The sequence below is a fragment of the Balaenoptera physalus genome, assembly GCF_965194825.1.
Source record: "Balaenoptera physalus genome assembly, chromosome: 4".
Taxonomy (NCBI): Eukaryota; Metazoa; Chordata; class Mammalia; order Artiodactyla; family Balaenopteridae; genus Balaenoptera; species Balaenoptera physalus.
The window spans coordinates 91,348,303-91,368,947 of NC_138891.1; the positions used below are offsets into that span (position 1 = coordinate 91,348,303).

Below are 20,645 nucleotides of genomic sequence, written 5' to 3' on the forward strand. Positions count from 1 at the left end.
AAACAGCAGTGGAACCATATGCTAACACATATATATGGAATCTAAGAAAAACGAAAAAAAAAAATGGTCATGAAGAAGCTAGGGGCAGGATGGGAATAAAGACGCAGACCTACTAGAGAATGGACTTGAGGACATGGGGAGGGGGAAGTAAGCTGGGACGAAGTGAGAGAGTGGCATGGACTTATATACACTACCAAACGTAAAACCGATAGCTAGTGGGAAGCAGCTGCGTAGCACAGGGAGATCAGTCCGGTGCTGTGTGACCACCTAGAGGGGTGGGATAGGGAGGATGGGAGGGAGGCTCAAGAGGGAGGGGATATGGGGATATATGTATATGTATAGCTGATTCACTTTGCTATAAAGCAGAAACTAACACACCACTGTAAAGCAATTATACTCCAATAAAGATGTTAAAAAAAATAAAAAATTAAAAAAAAAAAAACAGCCGTGGAAGTGACCAGCACCCACTCTGTGCAGACCACCGTGCAAAGTTTCAGAGGGAGGGCGACCCCACAGCCACGCTCACCACAGGGGTGTTGGCTGAGAACAGGGGCCAGTGGCCAGAGGTGAATGCCACCCTTCTGGGGATGAGGGATTAAACATAAAACCAGAGGTGTATGTCCAGGATCTCATCAAATCCCCAGCAGGCCTGTGAGTTGGAAATGGAAGCTCGGAGCTCAGCCCGAGAGAAAAGTCACTCAGACCTGGGTTTGAAACCCAGCCCCCCCATTCAGTGACCATGTGACCTGTCCCCCTGACTCTAATTTTTTTATCTGTAAAACAGAACTTATGACACCTACCTACAGGCTTGTTGGTGTGAGGTCTAAAGCCCTGCACAGAGCCCTCTGCTTCCTGAACGGCCTGGTAAATGGTTCTTGATATTATCGCTCACGATCCCAGAGCTGCAAGACAGGCCTGTCTGACATGCGAGCCCGAGGATGTCTCATCCTGCAGGGATCAGCCTGTCGATGCGGAGGTGCTCATTTCAACTCCCCCCACAATACCGGTCTGCGTGACACGCTGCCTGCTATGCTCAGCACCTACCTCTCTGTGCTCCCCAAACCACAAGGGCGAGAAGCCTGTAAACTATATTTCTCAGACCCCCCTGCCAGCAGAGTTCCAATTTAGATGCTGCCCTTGGGAGGCTTTTGCATGAGAGCAGGAGGTAGAGAGAGAGATGCTTTTTCTGGCTCCAGCCTGGGAGGCAGCTGTCAGTCTAATACCTCCTGCAGGGCAGCGGCTGGTTCCTGCTGGCTTGAGAAGTGCAGCAAGACTGTGAGTCCCGCGGGCTCAGAGGCAAGCAGGTTCCTACAGGGCTACAGGGACCGACTGCAGTGCGGGATCTCTGGGTGGCACCACTTTCCCGCCCCCAGTTTTGCTCCTTCCCTTCCGACAACTTGGAAACGTCACACCCTATATTAAATCTCTCTCTGTTTGAAATACCTACAGTCACTTTCTTTTTCCTGACTGAATCCTTAACCAGTACATCAGTCCTCTGCAGAGGCACATGGGCCGAGGTATAGAGATTTTCGGGGGCCCAGAAGACCATCCGCACCAGGAAATACAACCTTATATTTTCCATTAGAGATAATCCTTAAAATGAAAATGTACCCGGAAAAGCTATAATATTGGCTCAAACACCTACAGGGGATCATTGATTATATCAGAGTCTGTCTTTAGAGAAAGTTTTGTAAATGGGGAAGAGTGCAAAATGCAGTAGGGCAGAGAGAGGAAGCAGGGATGAAAGAGGCGGAAAAGAGAGAGAATCCCTCAAAGTGAGGAAAAAGTATCAGTGGAGAAAAATACAGGTTTGCCCAGGCAGCAACTTATAGCTTGATTTTTTTTTTTCATTTTTAAAGTTGTGGTAAAATATACATAGCACAGAATTTACCATTTTAATTATTTTCAAGCATACAGTTGAGTGGCACCAAGTACATTCACATTGTAATACAGCTACCACCACCATCCACCTCCAGAACTTTTACATCTTTCCAAAGTGCAACTCCATATCATTTCACAGTAACTCTCCATTCCCCCTACCCCAGCCCCTAGCTACCAGCATTTTACCTTCTGTGTCTATGAATTTGACTCCTCTAGGTACCTTAGGTAAAGTGGAATCACACAATATTTGTTCTTTTGTGTCTGACTTATGCCACTTACCATAGTGTCTTCAAGCTTCACCCATGTTGTAGCACGTGTGTCAGAATGCTGTTCCTTTTTTAAGGCTGACTAATATTCCATTGTATGTAAATACGTACCACATTTTGTTTATTTATCTGTCACTGGACACTTGGGTTGCTGCTACCTTGTGGCTATTGCAAATAATGTTGCTATGAACATTGGTGTACAAATATCTGTTCAACCCCTGCTTTCAACTCTTTTGGGTACAAAAATTCTACCTGGAAGTAGAATTGTCAGATGACATAGTGATTCTAGATTTAATTTTTTGAAGAACCACCATATTGTTTTCCACAGTGCCTATATCATTTTACATTTCCACCAGCAATGAAAAAAGTTTCCAGTTTCTCTACATCCTCTCTAATATCTGCTATTTACTTTTTTTTTCAATAATAGCCATCCTATTGGGTGTGAAGTGGCATCTCAATTTGATTTGCATTTCCCTAATGATTAGGGATGAACATCTGTTAATGTGCTTATTAGACATTTGTGTATCTTCTTTGGAGAATGGAACTTGACTTTTTACAGGAATTTAAAAAAGGATAAAGAGACTTAAGTCTGTAGGAAGAAAAAAGATGTGACCCCTACCCCTCCTCATATGAGCTTCAGAGACTATGAAAAAAGTTTTTTTAATTTTTTTGGTGGGAAAGTAAATTGATACAGCCACTATGGAGAACAGTTTGGAGGTTCCTTAAAAAACTAAAAATAGAATTACCATATGACCCAGCAATCCCACTACTGGGCATATACCCTGAGAAAACCATAATTCAAAAAGAGTCATGCACCAAAATGTTCATTGCAGCACTATTTACAATAGCCAGGACATGGAAGCAACCTAAATGCCCATCGACAGACGGATGGATAAAGAAGATGTGGTACATATATGTAATGGAATATTACTCAGCCATAAAAAGGAACGAAATTGGGTCATTTGTAGAGACGTGGATGGATCTAGAGACTGTCATACAGAGTGAAGTAAGTCAGAAAGAGAAAAACAAATATCATATATTAATGCATATATGTGGAATCTAGAAAAATGGTACAGATGAACTGCTTTGCAAGGCAGAAATAGAGACACAGATGTAGCGAACAAACATATGGACACCAAGGGGGGAAAGTGGTGGTGGTGTGATGAACTGGGAGATTGGGATTGACATTTATACACTAATATGTATAAAATGGATAACTAATAAGAACCTGCTGTATAAAAAATAAATAAAATTCAAAGAAGAAAATGTGTCAGATCACATTCCTTATGTGTATTGGGTGCAAATGAATGCAGAATGAGACTTTTCTGCCTAGTCAAATAAAATTAATCAGAAAGCAGATTCCAGTATAAATTCAAACAAGTTGTGAAATAAAATGCATTAAAGCACGTCAATTTCTATTGAAGGATGCATAAAAAAATAAAACTCCCCTTGTCATTCAAATGACGATTTATATGTGTCTGGGCTTCAGGAGATGGGAAGCTGCATTTTAGGTTCATGGGGTAGGGAGGAGGGGCAAATTTGAAGGGAACAGCAACTCAGTGAAAAGAATAAAAAGAACTACTTCCTGGCTTCTCCCTTTCACACCACACTTGAGGCCCACACAAGTGATACTCAGAACTGTGCAGGAGAGAAGGTTCTCTGCAGACAGAGGGAGGAAGATTTCCTGCTCACATTTGCTAAGGGTATTTGAAATGAGTGTGTGGGAGGGAGTCTGTCTTCAAACCTAGACACAAGAGAGATCTTATTTGCTTTCATAATTCCTTTTCCCCTCCCTCCTATTTTTACTCTAAAGTGTGTGCAGATTTTTCAAGCATCTAGGACCTGATTCACCATCACTCTCTATAGCTTTAAGCATTGTACCATTCACAAAAGAATAGCAATGAAGTTAATTAATGGCCAAATTAATTGAAATCTATATTGCATCAGATTTCTATCTTAACGTTTTTGGCCAAAAAAAAAAAATTGCACCAATGCTAACAGCTAATGAGTGGCTGATACATAGCAAGATGCTCAGTACGTGTGAATGAATGAACATTTGAAAACCTGAACCCCCATCACTTCTTCCCTGAATTGTTATAATTGCTTCCTAATCGCTCTCTCTTCTTGCATTCCACCTCGTTGCCATCCACCAGATGATGTAACTGGGAGTCACTTTTAACTCTCCCTTTCTCACTCTCCACTAGCCATCCACAGTCAGAGGCTGTTGTATTGCCTTCTAACTAAATCTGCACCGTTTCTGCTCCTCTCCAAGCTCCCTGACACAGTTTAGTTGGGACCCTAATCAACGATCACCTGGGTATTTTAATAGTCTTCTGTCCTCTTTTCCAAGAAAACTCTCTACATTCTAATACTTCCAGTAGAATTCCAACACAATGATCTTCCTTTCCAAATTGAATGACATCAGGAATACCATTTCTAGATGCTTACATCACAGAAACTGGAAGCCTATGTAACAAAAACAATAGGCATGAATACATGAAGAATATATGTACAATGATGCTCATTGCATCATAATTTGTAATACCAAAATTTGGAAACAAACCAAGTATCAATCTATACAGGAATGGTTAAATAAATTGTTTGTCTATAAATGGAAGACCATGTAACTATGACAAAGAAGTAAGTAGACCTACATGAATCGGCATGGAAAGATGTTCATGATAGTATTATCTTCAAAAGAAAAGTTGCATACAGACAACAGCAGAATATATAGAAACAGAGCATTTTGTACAAAATGTATATGTGAATTGTGAAGGAAAGTTATCTTAGCAGGCCCGACTGTAATCCTTTGAAAGTCCTGCTTGCAAGATTGGCTGTCAGTGGGCATCTAGGAACTTGGACTTCAGGAGAGTTCACACTATTCCCAACAGATAAGAGGGGTCACTATGCCTAAACTCTTTGCTCAAACAAAGTGGTTTGTGCTCTAAGCACTTGCTTTCCTTCTGGGAGTCTGAAATTTTAGGATGTACTAGTTAAAGGCTGCCTATGTGACCAGCCCCCATTAAAAACCCTGGACGACGCATCTCTAAAGAGCTCCCCTGGTGGACAACATTTCACAACTCATTTCTGGGGAATTAAACAGGGCCTTTGTGACTGCACCAGGAGAGGACCCCAGGAAGCTTGTGCCTGGTTTCTCTCCGACTTTGTACCATGAACCTTCTGCCTTTGTTGATCTTGCTTTACACCTTTTCACCGTAATAAATCTTAGCCATGAGTACGACTATCTGCTGAGTCCTGTGAGTTCTCCTAACAAATCATAGAAGTTGGGGGCAGTCTTGGTGTTCCCCCAACTCATGAATACATAGCTTTATTTACATATACACAGGAAAAAGTGTGGAATCACTGAGAACTTTTAATTCTTAGTAGTGGGTTGAAATAGTCATTTTACATCTGACTATAGAATATTTTCAAAGCGATGGGAATACAGCTGAGTTTTAACGTTGCACGTCTTCAGTGACTTACTATGTTGTAATGACTGCTTACCTGTACACCCACACATAACGATGAGTCCCCTGGGGGAGGGGTCCTGTCTCATTTTTTCAAACATCTACAGTGATTAATGTAGACCTGGGACACGGTAGGTGACAGAAATGACGATGCTAATTGAATTTGAAAGAAAACTAAGCAGAAGGAGCTAGAGATGATTTAGAAATAACCTGAAAGGTAATATTTACATGCCGGATATCCTTTTCTTTCATAGATTTTCAGTACCTTTGACTTCCCAGCTTACTTCAAGCCGCCCCCATTTTCACCCCTCTTTGGAAGAGATAGGGAGAAGCCAAAAATATAGAACAACAACCACAAAAAGAGGTGAGATAGAGTTAGATGAGGTTAGAAAAATAACTACAATGTAAACATCCTCTCTCTTCAGCTCAGCCAGAGGCAAGCAGGTGGTCCTTTCATTTAACATAGTTTATCCTCAAGAGGACAGTATGTGTTCTTTCTCAAAGAAATCTCTGTTGGCAGCTATATCAAAGGACATCGGATATATAGTAGGAAGGGTATAAAACAAATGCAGAAGCCTTTTAAATTTTCTTTCTTTTTAATGTGCAGCTTTGTAAGACTGATTAAATACCTGAATAACTACAGGGTACCACCATGTGAAGAAAAGCTAAATCAAGTGTTTATTCACTGCTTTAGGCTATACTAACATAGAACGGTTGAGTTGTTTCATTTCACCTGATACATAAAAGTAAACCATCATAAATTCAAATTTTGGCACCAAATTCTGAAGACTTGTCAGAGTACAGATTTTGAGGGGATATAAGTAGTTAAAGAAACATATACAAACACTCAACTACTAAGTAAAAAGTGGGTTTGGTCCAAGACACTTTGTTTTGAGTTTTAAACTCTGACTTAACTTGGAGTCTATAATTCAAGCTGGCACTGAGTCAGTGTTTTCTAAATTTCTTCTTGTTTAATCATAGATGTACCGTGTATTATACAGACAGCCACAAATTGAGATGGCACAGAAATGCATACTTTACATATGTGTATGAATTTTTTTATCTCCATATAGCAGCCAACCTGCAAAATATTCCCACTTGAAAATGAATATATTCGAGCAGTCAGGCTAGCCCTACCCAGGTTCTGAGACTAATTTAGAAGCATCCAAAACCATAATTTAAAAACCATTAAATTCCTCTCTGAGCTACTGCTACCAGGGGCTTCCAGACATAGTCTTGAATAAGTTTTTATCCTGGTGAAAGATCAGAACCTTGTTTTACATGCTGAAGCTTTGTGAAAAGGTGAATCCATCTATTCTGGTTACAGAAAGTCAGAGTTCGCTTGACATTTTCATTACTAACAGTCATTTTTCAAAGTAAATTCACACTTCGGTTGGGTCTCAGTGGCCATAAATGGTTGTCAGAACTTGCCCAGGGTTCATCTAGATATTCCCTTGGGATAGACTTATTAGTGAGTGGACAGATTTCTTCCATAGGTCATAATATATAGCCCACATGTGGCCAAATACAAAATTGTGTGTGTGTGTGTATGTGTGTGTGTGTGTGTGTGTGTGTGTGTATTACCGTGTCATATCTCAATGAACAGATAGCTTCTTTTTCTTAAAAAAAAGATGGGGGGGGGGAGTTGCCTGTGCAGATTTGGTCCAATTTCCCCCTTTTACATATAGGTTTAACTGATTAATGAGAAACAAGGGCCTAAAGTCAATTACCTGGATTTAGAATGCAATGCAATGCAAAGCAATTGAACAATTAACTATTTGAGTAAAGCCCAAAGGCAGTGAGCCAGGCCTGTATTTGGAAGAAGAGTGTTCCAGGCAAAGGAAGTAACAAGTGCAAAGGCCCTGTGGCTGGAGTGGAATGAGTCACAGGAGAGGAGCGGACGAGTTGTTCAGAGAAATCCCAGGGCACCCACCGCATCTCATAGGGCCTTGCAGCCACTGTAAAGACTGGCTTTCCTTCAGGGAAGGTTGTGTAACCACAGAACCAGCCCCAAACTGGCCTTATCCTGTTTCTAGCAAGACACGGAGTTGTTTTTCAGAGACAACTGATCAAAACCACAAGTCATGCGTGAGAAACATGCGCAGAGGAGAAAATTTTGACCTCCACACCCAGAACCAAAGTCTCTCCCCTCCACAGAACCAAAGGACTGGGACATGACTGGAACCTGAACACGGGAACCCTTTCAAAAGTGAAGGGTCTGTTGTCCAAGAAGATCCGGTGCTGATGCCCCTTTACCATCCTCATCTCCAATGGCCAGGTTCCAAAGCCCTCCAACCTACACCTGCCCCACCGGCGCTCAGCATCCCAGCCCTGCTCCCCTAACTCATAAAGGTGTGACTGAACCCCTGATCAGGGAGACAGATTTGAGTCCTGCCTCCCATCTCCTTGCTCATCGACCTTGCAATGAAGCTTTTTCTTTTCTCAAAAGCCGGCGCCATAGCATTGGCTTCTAAGCACGTCACATTCAGCAGAGAGCGAGCCCTTTGCTTGGTAACAGTGGAAAGATGTTGGAAGGAAAGTTCTAAGCAAGGGAGTGACACAACCTGATTTAACTTTGGCAGCATCACTTTGCTGTGCTGATTAGACCACAGAGCAGCGAAGGTGGAAGAAGGGAGGTGTCAGGAGCCTTGAAAGAGACGATGGTGTCTTGGAGCAGGGTGGAAGCAGTAGGGATGGCAAGAAATGGTCAGCTCTGGATGTGTTTTGAAGGTAGAACCTTCAGGATTTGCAGGCTGGTGGAATAAGGGATGAGGAGGCAGAGGCAACATCAAGGTTTCGGTCATGAGCAGCTGGAAGAATGAAGCTGGCATTACTAGGTCTTCTCCATCTAATTTCTTCATTTTCCTGGGGTGATGAAGATACAGCCTCAGTGGACAGATGGGCTGACAGCCTTTCTCAGCCACAGGCAATTCCTGGGGTGTGTCTGGGGACTGAGCTGGGCATGCCCAAGCTGCAGTCAATCTGAGCCCAGGCCTGCATTGCAGGGAGGCACCGAGCCGGGGGAGGGGGCCAGGAGTCTTTTTATTTGAGGGACTGAGGCGTTCCCCAGAAGAGAACTTTCCCCAGGGAAAAGAAAGTAAGAGTCATCAGAGCAGTGACAAACAGTCTTCAGTAGAAGAAGGGGAGGGGAAGTTCCAGAATCAGCAGGTACCGCTGATGCCAAGATTCTTCCCCAGACCAGGGCTCCACTGACTTCTGTCTGGGCCCCAGAGAGAGCGAGAGCGAGAGTGAGAGATGAGAATAACAGCTGCTGTTATTGTGGAGCTGAGAGAGCAGCTTCCACTGAAATCTCTGTAGGGCCCCTGGGCTGAGTTGCACCCAGTTGGGGCCCTAGGTCAGAGGGTCTCCCTGGCCTGTGCCTCCTCTTCCTCACCACCCCACAGGGCTGGCCCAAGGCCACCCAGTAGAAGAAAAATAAGTCAGACTGGGACCATTGTAAGTGAATGCAGGGCACCCCTGGGCACTCATTCGGGCTTAAGAATTATACCAGTGAAGCACAGACTGTGTGAGTCTTCAATGAAGCGGTGATTTCTTAGGCAACGAAAGGTCAGCACGCCCTACAGAGGTTGCTGGAGAGCCTGCCCCTCCCACTCAGACCTTGGAAGAGGCTTGGCAGCCTACCCTCAGCTGGGATAGCCCCAGGTATGGCCAGGGTGGCCATTACTAGGGGCGAAATTTTAGGACCACAAGGATAGTGGAGATCCATACCAAAAGCAGGGACCTTCAAAAGGCTAAAACCCTGAGATCAAAAGGTTTCTACCTTTTTTTTAATTTATTGGAATAAAAAGGTCTTTTACCCCTCGAGTGAGGATTAAGTTGCACAGTGAGAGCAGCTATGATGTGGGAATGGGTTGAGGGGGTAATGGCTCAGGAGCACATACTGCCATGGGCCCGGGCACACTTAGTCTCTGCTCTGGTCCCAGCTGCCAGGACACCCATCCGTTAGGACCCATGACCTTGGCGTTATGCATAAATGCAGGCAGGAGAGTGAGGCAGGGCTCCCATTCCCTCTAACCTCCGAAATGCTTCTACCTGCCTCCAGGGTCCTAAGATGCTTCTTGTGGAATATGCTGATTTTCCTTCTACAAATAGGTAAAAGGAGGCTTCAACTGCTCCCAGAACTCATCCATCTGGAGGTGTCAATAAGGAACTGGGTGTTGGAATGGTCAGAGAATGGTGAGTGGAAAGAGGAGTTGTAACACTCAGGAGTAAACTGGGTGCAGCCATTTCAAGTCCCAGCCTCACTCCCCAACTTCCGTGGATCTTGGGCAAAGTATTCAATCCAGTGCCATGGATCTCAACCTTGACTATACAATAAACTCACCTGGGGAAACTCAAAAATCCCAGTGCCCTAGGCATCATGCCAAACCAACCAAATCAGAATCTGTAGGGGTGGGACGAAGAATCAGTATATATTTAAATCTCTCCAGGTGATTTCAATACTCCGCCCCCATTAAGAGCCATTAGTTGTCAAGCTCCACTTCTAGGCTACGAAAACAATCTCCATGGGGCCATGTTTTTAAAAAAACTCCTGAGTGCTTATCATACACAGTTAGGGCTGACAACCACAGACCCTCTGGTTAGTAAGGAGGTGATCACGCTTAACTCATTAGGCTGTCACCGGGATTAAGCAAGATAATATATGTAACACACTAAACACAGTGCTTGGTTCTTAATAAGCATTTAATAAATGGTAGGGTTTTTTAAATTATTATTATTGGTGCTATTATTAATAAGTACCACAAGGGGACAAAAGGATGCAAGCAGAGAGACCAGAGGTCACAGACACAAACCTAGAGCCATTCTAGGGAGGCCAAATCTATCTCCACCGACCTTCGTGTTGGGCTTAGTGAGGCCCAGTGGGACCCAGAACTCTGACTTGGCAGTTTGTCCAGAAACATCTCAATCTCCAGGGCCAACTCCTGATCTCTGACCACAGCCTCCACCCCCATTCTGCACCCTGTGTGGCCTGGTTCCAGAAGAGGAGATCAGGGGAGGGAACGGTACCCTGGGTCTGGCCCAGAACAGGAAAGGGAAGTTTGAAAAGAGGCGCCAGCCAGACTGATCACTCCAGTTTTGCAAAGATACATCCCACTCGCCTCTGGGTGCTGCGTGGGACTGAATTAGAGGAGACAGCTCATTTGTAAAAGACTAAGGTGACAGCAGCCTGTGACAGCAGGCTCTGTCTAGTGCTGAAAGTGTCCCCTGAATGAGATGCATAAAAGGACAAGAGGTCGGAGGTCACTCGGGACCTCCTTCCAGCACCCGGGAAGGACCGAAGCATCGTTCTGGATTTCACCTTTCTGTCCCTCTCATCAGTACGCCATTTTTCTAAAAGTCTCCTTGAAATGGGACAGAGCTACCTCCTCCCAGCTGTTGTTTGCTTGGCACAGAGACACACCCTCTCTGAATCTCAGGTACTTCATATAAAGAGTAGGCCCTAAATACATACTTTGAAGTTGGCTTTATGAATGACGGACTCCGTCGATGACTGAATTAAATTCAGTGAAATGAGGCAAGGCAGCACCCAGCATATGGTAAGAACTCCCAAAGCACTGAGCTCCTCTGAGGCTGGATTTTCTTCAACAGACCAGCCTCGTTGTTTCGATGCCAGAAGGGGTCTTCAGAGGAGAGTGACGAAGTACAGTTGGCTTTATTAGAAGAAACGATTAAGGAAAGAACTGATTTGTTCTGCTCTGTGTGGTGGTTCCCTACAAATACAGCCTTTCTACCATGAAGACAACAGCTTGGACACAAGGCCTCCGTTTCTTGACTTCATGGGCTCCAGTTTCAGCAAGGGAGAGAAAAGCTACTACTCTTTGAAAGGCCCATCCCACCCCAGTCCCATCCCAGCAACCCCAGCCCTGCACTCATGGGAAGGGTTCCCTTTAATGAGCGCCCACTAGGTGATTACTAGGAATTAATCCAGTAGAGAAGAGAGTCAATAGCGGTCCACTGAGAGTGGTCCATTAAGGCAGAACTGCTCTTCTCTTCAGGTGTGATAAATAGTGCCTTTAAAGTATTCAATACCATAATAAAGGTTGTAATTAAGTGAGGCATCTTAGCATCTTAATAACTGCATGCTTGAAAAGATTTAAACTTCAGACTGAGACACAGAGCAACATTCATAATCCCTTGAATGGGTTTCCTTTCTAGAAGCGAGAAAATAATGTCTGCCGCTTCTCCCGAGAAGCTGACAGGGCAGATCTGTCCCCAGATCTTTACGGAGTTGAAAGTAAGAGGTGACTTTGAGCTCCTGCCTCTGCATCTTTTGTTCTCTCTCGGTGTTTCCCTGCTAGCTTAATTATTACCATCCTCCTAGTGGGAAAGAGGCAGGAGAAGAAAGGGCTAGAAGAATGAAGTGCAGGGACCTGGTAGCCCCAGCAAATATGCAAATCGCTTAGTAATATACAAGTGGCTTTGCAGAAGTACAGTAAGTCTTCCTGGATCAAATCATCTCCATTTCTGCTGCTTATTATTAAAAGAGAGGCACTTTCTGTCATCACTTGTCCTTTTGCCCTCCCCTGTCCTTTCCAGAGTTTTCATACACACGTGCACACATGCACACACACACACACACACACACACACACACACACACACACGTGCATTTAAAATCCAATTTTCCCTTTCCCTGTGGGTTCTCAGTAAAAAATACTTTAAATGCAAATTTCAGATACAAGTTCGGTTCAGCAGTTTGCAAAACAGATGCATTTTGTTCACTTTCATCCCATCCAGGAGATGTGTATCAAGTATCAACTGCTGGACATTTGAAAATGGCTGCTGACAACATCAAATATCCCCCAAGGCTTAGGATTGTGAGTCTGAGAAGAGATTCAGCAAAGGAAAGAAAGAAAATGCTTTCACGCTCACAGTTCTTTATTTAAGCACACACTGCCTTTGATCATAATCTACGGACAGTGTTTATGGAAAAATCACATATTAATCAGATAGTTTCATCCCGGGAAATATTTAAGCCTTATGGACAAAGAATGAGCCTGTCAAAGTACAGCCAAGCTCTTTCTCTACCATCCGTCTCCACTCAATCCCAATGTGCCCCCAGTTGCTATTATTCCAAATTCTGAATGTTATGTTTAGGAATCGCTAGTAGAGATCACAGCTTTCAAGAGTGAAACAAAATGCTTGGGAAGACCATCAAGGAAGCTTTTAAACTTAAAACTGTTATTAAAGTTTAACTTGACGTTAGATGAAAATATCTTGCTTTGTGCTCTGGTAAGAGGACGTTTATATTTGTAGGGGGCACAGCTCTCCCCTGTCCATTGGGCAAACAGTGCTGTCCCAAGATGCCGAGGGGAGAAGAGGTTTCTCAGGCCTTCTCTTGGCTTCCCCCCCTCCTCTGAGATGAGCCTGGAGGAAGAAAGTTCAAGCATGCCTACCAACTGCCCACACAATTGCAGACGTAAGCAGAGCCAGTCCTGCACTTTACGTGAAGCCCAAATCCTGCACTTTTATAGAACATGTAGTGAATTGACAGTGTATACAGGACATTTATCTCTTTAGAGTTAAAAGAAAACAGAAAGGGTGCTTCTGGCAGGGCTGCCTCTGTGCAAAGTATTAAAAGATTACTCCTCTGGGTCATGGCTTGGTAACCACACCCCTCAAAGTTGCCCTTTCCTCCTGGTGGACAAAACCCCACGCCAGGCAGGGCTCACTGCTGGTGAGGGCAACTTGGGCATGGTTCAGACCTCACTGTCCCCTGGGCCTGGTGCCCTTGTGATGGCTCTGTCTTGCTCGGTTGCATTGGGATTGGAATGAGAGTACCCAGTGCTAAGGAGATGAGGGTGAGCGCAGTGGATGGAGTCACAATTGGTCTGGCAGGTCTGGGCCAGGGCAGAGAGGTGAGAGGCAGGCTTCGGAATCCCGGGCCCACCCAGAATTTCTGCAGGTGGAGCCCAGGCTAACATAGAGCTGCACAACTGATGTATTGGTCTATCCATCTCAGAGTGTGAAATCATAGCTAGGAAGGTTTTAGGGATGGAGTATTGCAAATCCTGCAGCCTCAGCTGTCAGAAGAGGTTCCAGACAATGATCACAGGTGCCCAAAGTGTTTTTCTGCCTTTGAGGTAAGAGCAGCTAGGGAAGCTTGCCCAATCCCACCCTCAGCAGGTTTCCTCATTGCCACTGTCTAGCAGATAAGAACCCAAGTTCCTGGTGCCTTTATTCATTTGTCCAGCAAATACTTACTGAGTGCTTAGAATGTGCCAGGCACTGTGTTAGGTGCTGGAGAGGTAGTGTTGAGTAAGAAAGAAGTCTACCCTGTCCTTCTGGAGTTTAATGTCTAGCAAGGGAGACAGAGGCCAAATAAATAATTATAATAGTTCATTATAATTGGGAAATTAGCTTAAGTGCAATGCTGTGGTCCTCCAAGGGCTTGGCCAGGCACAGAGCTCTTGATAAGCTCTTTTTTTTTTTTAACATCTTTATTGAAGTATAATTGCTTTACAGTGTTGTGTTAGTTTCTGCTTTATAACAAAGTGAATCAGCTATACATATACATATATCCCCATATCTCCTCTTACGTCTCCCTCCCACCCCTCTAGGTGGTCACAAAGCATTGAGCTGATCCCCCTGTGCTATGCGGCGTCTTCCCACTAGCTATATGTTTTACATTTGGTAGTGTATATATGTCAATGCCACTCTCTCACTTTGTCCCAGCTTACCCTTCCCCCTCCCCGTGTCCTCAAGTCCATTCTCTGCATTTGCGTCTTTATTCCTGTCCTGCCCCTACGTTCTTCAGAACCATGTTTTTTTTTTTTAGATTCCATATATATGTGTTAGCATATGGTATTTGTTTTTCTCTTTCTGACTTACTTCACTCTGCATGACAGACCCTAGGTCCATCCACCTCACTACAAATAACTCAATTTCATTTCTTTTTATGGCTGAGCAATATTCTTGATAAGCTTTTTAAGGAACTCAAACTTAGTCTGGAGAATTTCAAAAGTACCTGTAGAGTTGGAAGGACTTGAAAGGCCATCTGGTCACCCTGCCCCTCGTGCACAAATGAGTGATTTACATACAGAGTCAAGAGGAAATTTGCCCATGGTCACGTGGCTTATTGAGCCCACAAATTAGGTTTGAGAATGTGTACATATGAGAGGACACAAGTGTGGACCCCAACATAGCCTTCAGATTTATATTCGTAGATAGCAAGGAGCAGAGGGGTGGAAAGTCCCACATCACAGTGACTGAGGTTTTGATTTTAGAATGCATTTCTGCGTAACATAAGCATATGAGTGCAGCTGAAGTCCTGTGTGTTCCCTCCCAACAAAATGATGAAACTGCATGATAATGACCTGACTCACATGTTGCCAGGAAGCTGTCCAATATCTCCACCCAGGGCCTTGCTCAACTCCTCTGTGAAACCCACATCTTCTGCGAGAGCAGATTTCTTGGTGTCAGAATGGTAGAAAACCTCTTCTTTGCCCTTTTTTTCTAGGAGACACAGAACTCCCACTCCGGTAAAGTAAACAGGAAAGAGTGTCTTGTTTCAGTCAAGCTAGAATCTAACTAATTTAGAGGAAAGTACTACTAGTGAGTATCCAGGGTGTCTCCAAAACAAATAGTCACTTTTTGAGGACTTTGTCCAAGAGGTCTGGCATCACCGGGCGGTCTGGGAAGTCCCCTTGCAGGCTGGTGTGCTGCTGTTGACAGGAAATTTTGCAAGGCTTCCCGCCTTGATGGTCTCCAGAGACCACTCATTAGGCTGAGTAGTTCTGTGAGCACAAGATTTTCAAGAGAGGACTTAAACTGAGCATTGGTAGGACTGTTTGAAAATACTTTTAATGTAGTGGTTAAAATTAGATGATGTTACAGTCCCAGTGAAGCTTATGCTGGCAGGAATGACTTAAATATTTTAAGTATTTAAATTGTTTAGGCTGTAAAAATTATGTATTGAAGTGGTGTGAATTTGGTCCATTTCGCCCTGCAGTCACCCTCTGGCTCAGTCTCGTGACCCTGATGTCACAGTTTCATTCTAGCAAAGGAGATCCTAACCCGGGGCTGTTGAAAGAAGAGGATCTGAAGGGACACGGTTCACATTTCTGTCTCCTGTGTTCTCCGGGGCCCAGCTGACCACTCAGATACTTTGCTGCCACTAAGGGAACTCACCCAGAGAGCCAACCTCTTCTTCTTTCTTCTCCCCAGTCACCCATGGAGCAGCTGATGGTCTAGGGGGTATGGCAATAAACTTTTGCATGAGGACAGCTTCCCCACAGGGTATTGCATACTCCTTTCCCACATGGGCTTGCTTAATGCCACAGCTAGAAATCGTTCATGTTTCTAATTGCAGCCAAGTCAGGGGCACACAGACTCCAATTAGAAACGTGAACGATTTTGAAATAGGCAAAAAAGATTACTGGGTGTCCGGTCTAGGGCTCATCTCCATCTTTCATGATCTTTGAGCTATTTTATAATTCTGTAAGTTGTAGGAAACTGATAGTAATGCAAATGATTATCCATACAACTGCAGGCAAATTGTGTCTAGTTGAATGCAATTGATTATTGCCTTCTGAATCATCACCAGTTTTTCAACTATTCACTTCAGTATTTCTGATTGCGTACCTATACATCTACATCTGCTGTGGATTCTCCATTGAACCAATTGTATCATCTTATTGGCTTTCTCATTAATTAGTGAGTTAAATAAAATCTTTGTCATGTGTTCATTTTATATTTGTATGAGTGTCATGATTAAACTATTTAAAAGCATTAGCCTTTAAAATAAAGGTAAGCTCTATCTCATACAGTATAGCTGTGGAAATATTTCTTAGTATGGATCATGACGATTATAAAGTAGGAAATTAGAACAAGTTCACATCTATAAACTGCCTAAGATTGATGCCGAAAACTCAGCCTCTGTGCAGTGGTGCCTAATCGAGGCGCAGAGTTTTGGGTAAAGTAGAAAAGAATAGCTTTATTGCTTTGCCAGGCAAAGGGGGACACTGTGGGCTCGTGACCTCAAAAACTGTGTGTCCCAACCCAGGAGTGGTGGGGGGGGATTTGGTGAGGAGTTTTATAGCACTGGTTCAAAGGCAGGGTTGCTGATAAGGGTCAGGGTGTGTGCAGGGCCTGCATTCCTGTAATCTGGCCTCAGGTGGTTTCCTGATGCTCTTCTGTGGTTTTTTTTTTTTTTTTAACATCTTTATTGGAGTATAATTGCTTTACAATGGTGTGTTAGTTTCTGCTTTATAACAAAGTGAATCAGTTACACATACACATATGTTCCCATATCTCTTCCCTCTTGCGTCTCCCTCCCTCCCACCTTCCCTATTCCACCCCTCTAGGTGGTCACAAACCACCGAGCTGATCTCCCTGTGCTATGCGGCTGCTTCCCACTAGCTATCTATTTTACGTTTGGTAGTGTATATATGTCCATGTCACTCTCTCACTTTTTCACAGCTTACCCTTCCCCCTCCCCATATCCTCAAGTCCATGCTCTAGTAGGTCTGTGTCTTTATTCCCATCTTACCCCTAGGTTCTTCATGACCTTTTTTTTTTTTTCCGTAGATTCCATATATATGTGTTAGCATACGGTATTTGTTTTTCTCTTTCTGACTTACTTCACTCTGTATGACAGACTCTAGGTCCATCCACCTCACTACAAATAACTCAATTTCGTTTCTTTTTATGGCTGAGTAATATTCCATTGTATATATGAGCCACATCTTCTTTATCCATTCATCTGTTGATGGACACCTAGGTTGCTTCCATGTCCTGGCTATTGCAAATAGAGCTGCAGTGAATATTTTGGTACATGACTCCCTCTGAATTATGGTTTTCTCAGGGTATATGCCCAGTAGTGGGATTGCTGGGTCACATGGCAGTTCTATTTGGAGTTTTTTAAGGAACCTCCATACTGTTCTCCATAGTGGCTGTATCAATCTACATTCCCACCAACAGTGCAAGAGTGTTCCCTTTTCTCCACACCCTCTCCAGCATTTATTGTTTCTAGATTTTTTGATGATGGCCATGCTGACCGGTGTGAGATGATATCTCATTGTAGTTTTGATTTGCATTTCTCTAATGATTAATAATGTTGAGGATTCTTTCATGTGTTTGTTGGCAATCTGTATATCTTCTTTGGAGAAATGTCTATTTAGGTCTTCTGCCCATTTTTGGATTGGGTTTTTTGTTTTTTTGTTATTGAGCTGCATGAGCTGCTTGTAAATTTTGGAGATTAATCCTTTGTCAGTTGCTTCATTTGAAAATATTTTCTCCCTTCTGAGGGTTGTCTTTTGGTCTTGTTTATGGTCTCCTTTGCTGTGCAAAAGCTTTTAAGTTTCATTAGGTCCCATGTGTTTATTTTTGTTTTTATTTCCATTTCTCTAGGAGCTGGGTCAAAAAGGATCTTGCTGTGGTTTATGTCATAGAGTGTTCTGCCTATGTTTTCCTCTAAGAGTTTGATAGTGTCAGGCCTTACATTTAGGTCTTTAATCCATTTTGAGTTTATTTTTGTGTATGGTGTTAGGGAGTGTTCTAATTTCATACTTTTACAGGTAGCTGTCCAGTTTTCCCAGCACCACTTATTGAAGAGGCTGTCTTTTCTCCACTGTATATTCTTGCCTCCTTTATCAAAGATAAGGTGACCATATGTGTGTGGGTTTTTCTCTGGGCTTTCTATCCTGTTCCATTGATCTATATTTCTGTTTTTGTGCCAGTACCATAATGTCTTGATTACTGTAGCTTTGTAGTATAGTCTGAAGTCAAGGAGCCTGATTCCTCCAGCTCCATTTATCGTTCTCAAGATTGCTTTGGCTATTCGGGGTCTTTGTGTTTCCATACAAATTGTGAAATTTTTTGTTCTAGTTCTGTGAAAAATGCCAGTGGTAGTTTGATAGGGATTTCATTGAATCTGTAGATTGCTTTGGGTAGTAGAGTCATTTTCACAATGTTGATTCTTCCAATCCAAGAACATGGTATATCTCTCCATCTATTTGTATCATCTTTAATTTCTTTCATCAGTGTCTTATAATTTTCTGCATACAGGTCTTTTGTCTCCTTAGGTAGGTTTATTCCTAGGTATTTTATTCTTTTTTTGCAGTGGTAAATGGGAGTATTTCCTTAATTTCTCTTTCAGATTTTTCATCATTAGTGTATAGGAATGCAAGAGATTTCTGTGCATTAATTTTGTGTCCTGCAACTTTACCAAATTCATTGATTAGCTGTAGTAGTTTTCTGGTAGCATCTTTAGGATTCTCTATGTATAGTATCATGTCATCTGCAAACAGTGACAGCTTTACTTCTTCTTTTCCAATTTGGATTCCTTTTATTTCTTTTCCTTCTCTGATTGCTGTGGCTAAAACTTCCAAAACTATGTTGAATAAGAGTGGTGAGAGTGGGCAACCTTGTCTTGTTCCTGATCTTAGTGGAAAAGGTTTCAGTTTTTCACCATTGAGGACGATGTTGGCTGTGGGTTTGTCATATATCGCCTTTATTATGTTGAGGAAAGTTCCCTCTATGCCTACTTTCTGGAGGGTTTTTATCATAAATGGGTGTTGAATTTTGTCGAAAGCTTTCTCTGTATCTATTGAGATGATCATATGGTTTTTCTTCTTCAATTTGTTAATATGGTGTACCACGTTGATAGATTTGAGTATATTGAAGAATCCTTGCATTCCTGGAATAAACCCCACTTGATCATGGTGTATGATCCTTTTAATGTGCTGTTGGATTCTGTTTGCTAGTATTTTGTTGAGGAATTTTGCATCTGTATTCATCAGTGATATTGGCCTGTAGTTTTCTTTCTTTGTGACATCTTCGTCTGGTTTTGGTATCAGGGTGATGGTGGCCTTGTAGAATGAGTTGGGGAGTGCTCCTCCTTCTGCAATATTTTGGAAGAGTTTGAGAAGGATAGGTGTTAGCTCTTCTCTAAATGTTTGATAGAATTCACCTGTGAAGCCATCTGGTCCTGGGCTTTTGTTTGTTGGAAGATTTTTAATCACAGTTTCAATTTCAGTGCTTGTGATTGGTCTGTTCATATTTTCTACTTCTTCCTGGTTCAGTCTCGGAAGGTTGTGCATTTCTAAGAATTTGTCCATTTCTTCCAGGTTGTCCATTTTATTGGCATAGAGTTGCTTGTAGTAATCTCTCACAATCCTTTGTATTTCTGCAGTGTCAGCTGTTACTTCTTTTTCATTTCTAATTCTATTGATTTGAGTCTTTTCCCTTTTTCTCTTGATGAGTCTGGCTAATGGTTTATCAATTTTGTTTATCTTCTCGAAGAACCAGCTTTTAGTTTTATTGATCTTTGCTATCATTTCCTTCATTTCTTTTTCATTTATTTCTGATCTGATCTTTATGATTTCTTTCCTTCTGCTAACTTTGGGTTTTTTTTGTTCTTCTTTCTCTAATTGCTTTAGGTGCAAGGTTAGGTTGTTTATTTGAGATGTTTCCTGTTTCTTAAGGTAGGCTTGTATTGCTATAAACTTCCCTCTTAGCACTGCTTTTGCTGCGTCCCATAGGTTTTGGGTCGTCGTGTCTCCATTGTCATTTGTTTCTAGGTATTTTTTGATTTCCCCTTTGATTTCTTCAGTGATCACTTCGTTATTAAGCAGTGTATTGTGTAGCCTCCATGTGTTTGTATTTTTTACAGATCTTTTCCTGTAATTGATATCTAGTCTCATAGCGTTGTGGTCGGAAAAGATACTTGATACGATTTCAATTTTCTTAAATTTACCAAGGCTTGATTTGTGACCCAAGATATGATCTATCCTGGAGAATGTTCCATGAGCACTTGAGAAAAATGTGTATTCTGTTGTTTTTGGATGGAATGTCCTATAAATATCAATTAAGTCCATCTTGTTTAATGTATGATTTAAAGCTTGTGTTTCCTTATTTATTTTCATTTTGGATAATCTGTCCATTGGTGAAAGTGGGGTGTTAAAATCCCTTACTATGATTGTGTTACTGTCGATTTCCCCTTTTATGGCTGTTAGTATTTACCTTATGTATTGAGGTGCTCCTATGTTGGGTGCATAAATATTTACAAT

The 20,645-nt window shown here is 42.6% G+C and overlaps 1 long non-coding RNA gene across 2 annotated transcripts in view; it reads left to right on the plus strand.

Moving 5' to 3' along the window:
* Window positions 1-200: 200 nt before the first annotated feature.
* Window positions 201-20,645, plus strand: part of LOC309659431 — a 65,872-nt gene continuing 45,427 nt past the window's right edge. For both annotated transcript variants that reach the window (XR_014262805.1, XR_014262806.1), the window contains exon 1: window positions 201-9,811. This is a non-coding gene — a long non-coding RNA (uncharacterized lncRNA). The remainder of the gene's footprint in view (window positions 9,812-20,645) is intronic.